Here is a 9,420-nt window from a genome sequence, read left to right as displayed (position 1 = left end):
TAATGAATTATAAGTTTGATATTTCCTGCATTTATCAATACTTTCCTGACAGCCAGGAGACGGTTTTCACAAATTGGCAAATTTATGTCAGTACATAAGAATGTGTTATACTATCGAGTGTTAGAGATCTGCAGCAGTGCTGAGCTCTAACACCCCTCTGTATTAAAGCATTCTAGCAGGGAAAGTAAACTGTTAAATCTGAAGGATACCTCTTGCTAATAATCATGAGTCATCATAAATTTGCCCCATCTTTCCATATTGTCATATAATATGACATTGAATATTGTCCATAAAGCGATATTCTATGATTTTTATAGGAACGTATCGGTATCGCTTTAACAAGCCATGCCTGGATCAGACTGTCTTTCTGATGAAATGGAGTTAGTTGTATTCTCTAGAATGGAGTTTGCAGCCCCAGCCGTTACTTACTAGAACATCCTAACAGGAAGTGAGTCATTCTGAATGACATATATGCATTGCTAATTCACCAGTTTACTCTTTTGTGAAAATTAACAGAAATGTCAGATACCAAACCACACCAGCAGCACATACCTTTCATATTACACAACTTATGTACATTGCTAGCATTTTACTATTTATGGCTTTATTTAAGCTATAAATATGTCTTGTATCTTTAGTGCCACTGTGAAAAGACCAGGGAGAGAATTCACAGGTGTTAGTGTCATAACGATATTTTGCTTTTATTTGTCGTACTGCTTGTGGCCAATCTGAGCTACCTGTTGACAGGTTGTCATGGGTTACTACTCTGTCATAGTGCACCTGTTTTCTAATTCTGCCTTCAGACAGGTGTGTAACATTAGAGGAAGCAGGTCTTGCAACTGCTGGTGAGCCCAAAACACTTTTGTTTATTTTGCAAAAATGTTTGAATAAATACGTAATCATCAAAAGCAAAAGAAAGGAGCTGAATTGTTAATGATCGCTGTACCCCTTTCAGCAATCTGCCTCTCTACATGCAGCTTTGTGCTGGAGTGTGTTATTGTGAAATAGTTATTTTAGATACATTATCTAGGCAAAGGGAACGCACTCCAGTGTATTTACTATAAATGTCAATCAAATTCAGATTGCAGCTCCTGCATGATGAGTGCTTGCAGGAATCTATGACCTGCAAACAACATTTGTTCTAGGGATAGGATTGCCACCTAGCAACAGCTAATTGGGGTTTGGTGGCAGTGTGCCAAAGAAATGCTGGAACTGTTATTTTACCACTACATCCAGCATTCCCCTTCTGATGTGCTTGTGCCTTTTAAGGAATTGTTCAGTATAAAAATAAAAACTGAGAAAATAGATAGGCTGTGCAAAATATAAAATATTTCTAATATAGTAAGTTAGCAAAAATATAATGTATAAAGGCTGGAGTAACTGGATACAGGGCAGCCATCAGGGGGGGCAGGGGGGAGAGTTGTAGGGGGCCCCGAGGGTAAGGGGGGCCTGGCCACGCAACACTTACTTGATTAGCCGGGCCCCCCATCTTTCTGAGAGCTGCTGACTTCAGGAAGGCCTAGACGTTTAAGGGGCCCTGGCCACCAATTTTCTCATAATGTGGGCGGGGGCTGGCCACCAAATTTTTTTTCTCATGTGGGGTCCTAGCCACCAATATTTTTTAATGGGGGGGCCCTGGCCACAAACATTTTTTTATGGGGGCCCTGACCACCAATATCTTTTTATTTTTTATTAACATGTGGGAACCCTAGCCACCAAATTTTTTTTAGTTTTTTTACTGACCTGTAGGTGGGGCTTGCGGTGGGTGCAGCCCAGGGGGCCCAGGGAATTTTGTCGTATGGGGCCCTGCGATTTCTGATGGCAGTCCTGACTGGATATCTAACATAATACCCAGAACACTACTTCCTGCTTTGCAACTCTCTTGGTTTCTACTGATTGGTTGCCAGGCAGTAAAAAATCAGTGACTTGAATGGGGGCCACATGGGTCATAATTGTTGCTTTTTAATCTAAGCTGGATGCTGAGGCTCAATTGCAAACTCACTGAACAATCATGTCCCATGTGCCCCCCTTAAAACCACTGACTAACTCAGAGTTAGAGAGCTGAAAAGCAGGAAGTAGTGTTCTGTTCTGTTAGACATCCAGTCACTTCATCCTTTATAGCTAAATAACTATATTAAAAATATTTTATATTTTGCACAGCCTATCTATTTAGCCAATTTATATTTTCTATTGTTTATTATTGTTCTTTTAAGATGCGGGAGAAAGTACATGTCTGCTCTGTTCTGATTTGACAATGTGGAGCAGTGTGACATCACAGGAAGGGGAGTAGCTGAACAAGGACATTAGATTTTTTTCCCAGGAGCAAGGCCGGAACTAGGGTTAGGCAGAGTAGGCACGTGTCTAGGGCGCAAAGCTGGGAGGGCGCCAGGCACGTACCTCCTCTGTTGCCTACCCCAAGTCCAGTTCCTTTCTCTGCCGACTCTGAATTTGTTCTAGCTTTTTGCGCTTCTACGCATGCGCACTATATCGGAAATGCGCACATGCGCATGAGAGTGCAAATTCGCAACAGGCACCGCAACTGCCAGGCCTGCCTAGGGCACCTGCCTAGCGTGGCCCGCCACTGCCCAGGAGTCTACTGGATGACAATCTGTAACACCGGCAGTGCGCCAGCGCATAAACGCTGGAGCGCATCAACTTAGGCGCTTGCGCATAAACACCGGTGCATGCCAAAATGGATGCTCCCACCAAAACACTTAGGAGCTATGACATCTAATTTGGGCGCCTGGCTTCCTATTGGTCCCTGATCTGTCTGTCTTCCTCAGCCTGCTCCTAAATGGTTCCTGTCCCCTTAAATACCTTCCTCTTCCTCCTCACATTGCCCAAGCTGGCTTCTGTTTCCACAGTTCCTGCTCAAGTCCCGTTTGCCTGCTTTCCTGTTTATTCGACCCTTGGCCTGTTAATTCGACCTCGTACCTTCGCTGCCTGACCGACCACTGCTTGAACTTGACGACGCTTTTGCCTTATTCCTTGGTACTTCGCTTCTCTGCTTCCTGAAACCGACCACTGCCTGTAATTGACTACGCCTTTGCCTGATCCCTGGATACTTCGCTTTTGGCTAACACGCTTGGCTCCTTTGCTGACTCCGCCGCAGAAAGTCCGGGGCCCCAAAAGGGCGTCGGTGAAGACCGGAGCCGTAGAGGAGTTCCAGTTGCCATCTGTCCGCCTAGGACCAGCTGTCCTCCTCCGGGATCCCAGGTAACAGATCGTTACACAATCTTAAGGATAAGGGAATGCTGAGAAATATTATTGTAATAACTGAGAAATAAAAGTTGTAGTTGTCTTATAAATAGACTAAGAATGAAAGTTTTAAGAAATAAATGTTGATGAAAAATTGATATATCTTCCCACGATGGAAGTAACAGGAAATTAAGTTATATTATCTAATACGATAATTAAGGTTCCCTAGTGTAAAGTATTTGCCACATGATATACGTCAATTAAAATGTAACTTCCCGCCATATGCAAATTAGCCAATTCTAGCGCAACTTCGCTTTGCTTGTCGAATTAACGATAGTGAAACTTTGCCATCGTTCGGCGCCCTGGGTGCAATTTCGCATTTTAGTGAATTAGCGTTGTCTTGGCGAATTTTCGCCTAGCAAAATTTTTGCCGATTAGTGTATTTGCCCCTATATGTCTATAGATTGTCTGCTATTTCCTTTTGCATTACTGATATGGTTTTGGCTCTGAGCAATAGGTTTCTTTCAAGGTTCTGGCTCTAAAGCAAAACGGCTTTTTACTGTTCTGGTGTTGTAAAAATCTCCCCCAAATTGACTAATGTATTGGTTGGAATTATAAGATGTCATGTATGTTTTGTGTTCATTTTGTTTTTGACTCCAGTATTTATATTTAATATATTCTTTCCCTAGTCTCACTCTCACTTCAGCAGAAAATTCAGGAGACATTGGAAATTTCTTTGTGGAAGACTGGAACTAGCTCCAGAAGATGCGTACCACAAGTCATTTTAGTGATTTGATTTGCTTCTAGAATCTAGCTACTACAGCATGTATTAAGATTAAAGGACCAGTAACATCAAAAAATGAAATTGTTTTAAAGTAATAAAAATATAATTCAGTATTGCTCTGCACAGGTAAAACTGGTGTGTTTGCTTCAGAAACACTACTATTGTTTATATAAATTAGCTGCTGTGTAGCAATGGGGGCAGCCATTCAAAGGAGAAACGGTTTAAGTTACACAGCAGATAGCAGATAAGCTCTGTAGAACATAATGTTATCTGTTATCCATTATTTACCCTGTGCCATATAGCCTTTTTTCAATTTCCGCTATTGCTACTCAGCAGCTTGTTTATATGAACTAAATTAGTGTTTCTGAAGTAAACAGATCCATTTTACCAGTGCAGGGCAACACCACATGATATTTTCATTACTTTAAACACTTTCATTTTTTGATGTTACTGTTCCTTTAAGGGGCAGATTTATCAAAATGTGAGTTCTGATTTTAATAAATAAAAACTCACCCACATTATATTCATTCCTATGGGATTTTTAGAAGGATATTTTATCAATGGGTGAAAATTAGAACTCACCATTTGATAAATACACTTCCAGAAATCCCATAGGAATGAATAGAACACAGTTGAGTTTTTCTTTATGAAAATCTGAACTCTCATTTTGATGAATCTGCCTCTAAGAGTTAAAGGGGTGGTTCACCTTTCAGTTAACTTTCAGTAGGTTATAGAATGAGAATGACCAATTCTAAGCAACTTTTCAATTGACATAAATGTTTTATTTTTTATAGTTTTAAACTTCTTCTTCTTCTGACTCAGCTCTCAGATGGGGGTCACTGACCCCATCAAAAAACAAATGCTCTGTAAGTCCACAAATGTATTGTTATTTCTCATCTTTCTATCCAGACCCTCTCCTACTCTCTTATTCAGTCGGTTCATTTGGACCCTAGTAATCAGATTGCTGAAAGTGCAAACTGAAGATCTGCTGCATAAAAAGCCAAATAACGCAAAAACTACAAATAATAAAAAATCCGAAGGAGAATGCTGAAATGTGGATGTAGTGTTATAATAGAATTTCCCAACGTATATTCGGGAGGCTGCTGCCAAACCCCCATTAGCAGTTGCTAGATGGCAATCTCCCATAGAACAAAGAATTCTGCTCGCTGGTTAGAAAGAGTAACTTGATTTTTTCTATAAAGGGTACAGAAATGTTATTGATTATACAAATAGGGGATACCTTATACAGAAACATGTTACCCAGAAAGCTCTGTATTTCAGGAAAACCATCCCCCATAGTTTTTTTTTTTTAATGCTTTCTTTTTTCTCTGTAAGAAAAGTACTTTCTACTTGAAGGTACCTAAGCTGCATAAATCCATACTGGAGGTAAAAGAATCATATTGGCTTTAATGTTTAAATGATCCAAATTACAGCAACAACCCTTATCTGGAAAACCCCATGTCCCAAGCTTTCCGGATAATAAATCCTATACCTGTATTTAGAAAGTCATAATTTCAAGAGTTAATGTGGATTGAAGAAAGCAATAGTCCATTAAGTTCGACCCCTCCAAATGGCCCCCAGTGCACGCACGCACGCACGCACGCACGCACGCACGCACGCACGCACTGCAAATACAGACATATACACTTTCCTAAATCAAACAAGCTGTAGCCCTATAGTCTTGTATATCATGCTTTTCCATATCATTCAAGCTGCTTTTAAAGGCATTATCAGAATCTACTATCACAACATCAAGCCAAAATAATATACAGTGGCAGATGTAGCCACTCTGAAACTATAACTAAATTCATTTGGATGCAGATCACCAAACCATATAGTATGTGCTTAAAATCCAGCTCATGTTCATGGATGCTGAAATCTCATCATTATGGGACTGATTTATAAACGTTTGCAGAACATTTGTTTCTCCGAATTGTACTTTTTAGAACAAATTTCTTGTATAGTTATTTAATCCACGTTTTTTTCATAATTTATTACGTGTAAAAATCATAAAATCTACAAATACAAAAGTATGGCAAGTAAAAGCTGTGGAGGTCAGGTAGAAGCCAGTGGAGCTTCCCTTGCTTTTGTTTGCAAAGATTAGTCTTTCTTTCTTGGTTTTAGAGATATTCTAAAATCAAAACTTTCATTATTGTATACATTTTGTATAAGTTTTGTATTTTTTTCAGTGGCCATTTTGTTCATACTTTTTGTATTTCGGATCTTTTAAGTTACACGGCATTCATGATGTTTGAGAAATAAAGTTTAATCTTAATTTTGAAGACCTTTAAAATCACTAAATTGAGACTGTTTCTATTGGTTAACCGCAATTAATCCTAAACTCAATAGCAGTAACCCATGGAAAGCAATTGTCTTTGATTGGGCACCTACAATAAGACTAATGAACACTGTGGGGCACATTTACCTAGGGTTGAATATCGAGGGTTAATTAACGAAGGATTCGAAGGATTTTAACCCATCGATCGAAGTATTATCCTTCGATCAGAAAAACCTTGGAAAGCCTATGGGGACCTTCCCCATAGGCTAACATTGGCCTCGGTAGGTTTTAGGTGGCGAACTAGGGGGTCGAAGTTTTTTTAAAGAGACAGTACTTAGATTATCGAATGGTCGAATATTCGAACCATTTTAGTTCGAATCCTTCGATTCAAAGTCGAAGGTTGAAGTAGCCAATTCGATGGTCGAAGTAGCCAAAAAAACCATTCGAAAATCAAATTTTTTTTTCCTCTATTCCTTCACTCGAGCTTAGTGAATGGGCCCCACGTGGCAGATAAGGGGCAGAAGGTTCGAATCGAATTTAAAAAAACTTCGAAATTCGAAGGATGAATTTTTTTGAAGTAATGTCTCTTTAAAACTTCAACTTCAACCATTTGCCACCTAAAAGCTGCCGAAGTGCTGTTTTAGCCTACGGGGAACCTCCTAGAACCTGTATGGAGGCAATTGGGGGAGTTTGAAAGGTCGAAGTAAAAAAAAAACTTTGAATCGAAGTAGCACTACTTTGACCCCAAAACCATTTGGTTGGTCTTTTTGAATTTGAAGTTCAAAGTTTTTTTTAACTTCGAACTTTGATAAATATGCCCCTAAATTCTGATTGATTGCTGTGAATTCCTACTCCAGAGTAATGTGTTTTGAGACTATCAACTCCCCCATACCATGCCAGGCTGCAGAGATCTCAGCACATCACATGTGTTTCTGTTTTTCTGTGTTCAGCCAAAAAAGGAAATGTTCAAGAGTATTACGTATTTACACATGAATCACAAGCTTGTGCTGTTTCTATGCAGGAATGTGAAAAATGTGGTGTTTTTTCCCCATGGCAAATCTATATTATTAGAATGTTATCATATTAGAAGGTCCAGAGTGCTCACACATGGATTTTATTTTTTTAATCAATATTTTTATTAATTTTGTAAATTGGTAGTACAATGTGGATATACGTCTTACTTGAGCCCGATGCAAAACAAATGAATTAAACAGTTTAATATGACATAATAAAAGAATACAAAAAAAAAACCAAACAAACTTAACAAACATAGCACCGTTGCATCTAACATTCACAGACTGATTCTGCAAGTTATAGAACAAAATGTAATTTTGCTACACCGTTCATTGCATTGAGTATAAATCGAATTGTAGCTGATACAGTGGGACAGTTCCATAAGTAGATATAAATGGAAGATCCGTAGGCAGAGCATATGGACAATAACTGTCTGGAAGCTCACACATGGATTTTTCAATAAGATTGCACAAGTATTTTTATAAATGATAGACCTTCATTGATTACTATTTTACCTTGCTTGATCTTATTAGTGTTATTTTTGCTGCCCTTAAAGGAGAACCAAACCCTTGCTAATAAAAACCTCTACCCCCCCTACCCTACATAGACACCCCTCCCTGCTCCCCCCCAGCCTAGGTGGTACTCTTTACTTACCCCTCGGTGCAGATTCAGGGCATCGGAGTTCACGGGTGCAATCTTTTTCTCTTCTGTAATCTGCGGGAATAGATCGGCATAACAGCGCATGCGCAGTTGGATCAATCTTCTGTTTCACATCAACTGTGCATGCACAGAAAGTCAAGGAAATTGCCAAAGTACAGGAAGAAGACCCGAAGATTACAGAAGAGAAGAAGATGGCACCGTGAACTCCGATGCACTGAATCTGCACCGAGGGGTAAGTAAAGAGGTAGGGGCTTTTACCAAAGGTAAAGGAGCAGGGAGGGGTGTCTATGTAGGGTAGGAGGGTAGGGGTTTTTATTAGCAAGGGTTTGGTTCTCCTTTAAAGAAGACTTTATGCTCCTGGTTTTGGAATACACACATTTTAACACAGCCTTGTGTATACATTCAAGTCTTATGAATGCTTTAGCATTACATTGTTATTCAATGCACTACTTGTTGGTTCTGTTTTGGTTACACTGGTAATATAGAATTATAATAACAACTTAACTGCCATTCAGACATTTGGGCATTTGCCATTAGAAGATTTACTTTACAGGTTAAAAAACAGTTTACTCTTTTTGAGTTTTGTAGTTTTGAGATAAAGCCTTTTCAGTGAATTCCCAACCCCCCTCCATAGTGTCTGTAATGTAAATCAGAAGATAGTCCTTGTTTACTGTAGCACTCCCTTTCATTGACTTGCAAGTTCTCACTGTCCCTTGAAGGATTATTTAGATATGCAGAAAATCACACTGGGGTTCACAAGTTTTTTTGGTTTTAACACCTTTGAAAGAGGATGTAAAGTCAACTTGCTTCATAGTGGGGAAATGTAAAAGCAGGCATTTTCCTGCAATTAACCTGAATCGCTGCAAATAATATAATTAACTTGCTTGAATTACATTGATAGCATTTTCAAATCTCCCCATGTGCAGTTCACTGCCCTAGAGGTGAACTGCACCTTTTAGATAACACAATCGGTGGCCATGCTATTTGCTCTCTGCAGTGAGACCAGATTGGAAAGAATACATACAAGTTAATAAATAATACAATTAAAATCAGGGGTGATCCTGGCCCCTCCGCCCCCTGAGGCAACAGCAGTTGCTGCTGCCCCCCCTCCCCCAGAAATTCGCTCTTAAAGTACCATGAGCAGCATCTTTGCTGCCCCTGGTACCTAGTGGGGCGCTGCCGCCTGAGGCGACAGCCTCAACTCGCCTCATTGGCGAAGCACCCCTGATTAAAATACATTCAGAGGTCCCCACACCAATAAAGCCCACATCACCCCTTACCCCTTAAATTATAAGATAAGAAGTGCCCTCTATACTCTGTCAGTATTTTATGTGACCTGTATGTTTTCATATAGGCACCCTTCTATTATACATGCAGTTGAATATGTTGGTGCTTTAAAAAAAACAAAAAAACAAAAAAAAACAATAATAGTAGTAATAATAATATAATAGTTTTACCAACACTAGGGGGCACATTTATTATGGGT

Source organism: Xenopus laevis, chromosome 3S, assembly GCF_017654675.1.
Source record: "Xenopus laevis strain J_2021 chromosome 3S, Xenopus_laevis_v10.1, whole genome shotgun sequence".
Lineage (NCBI taxonomy): Eukaryota > Metazoa > Chordata > Amphibia > Anura > Pipidae > Xenopus > Xenopus laevis.
This window is presented reverse-complemented; position numbering follows the sequence as displayed.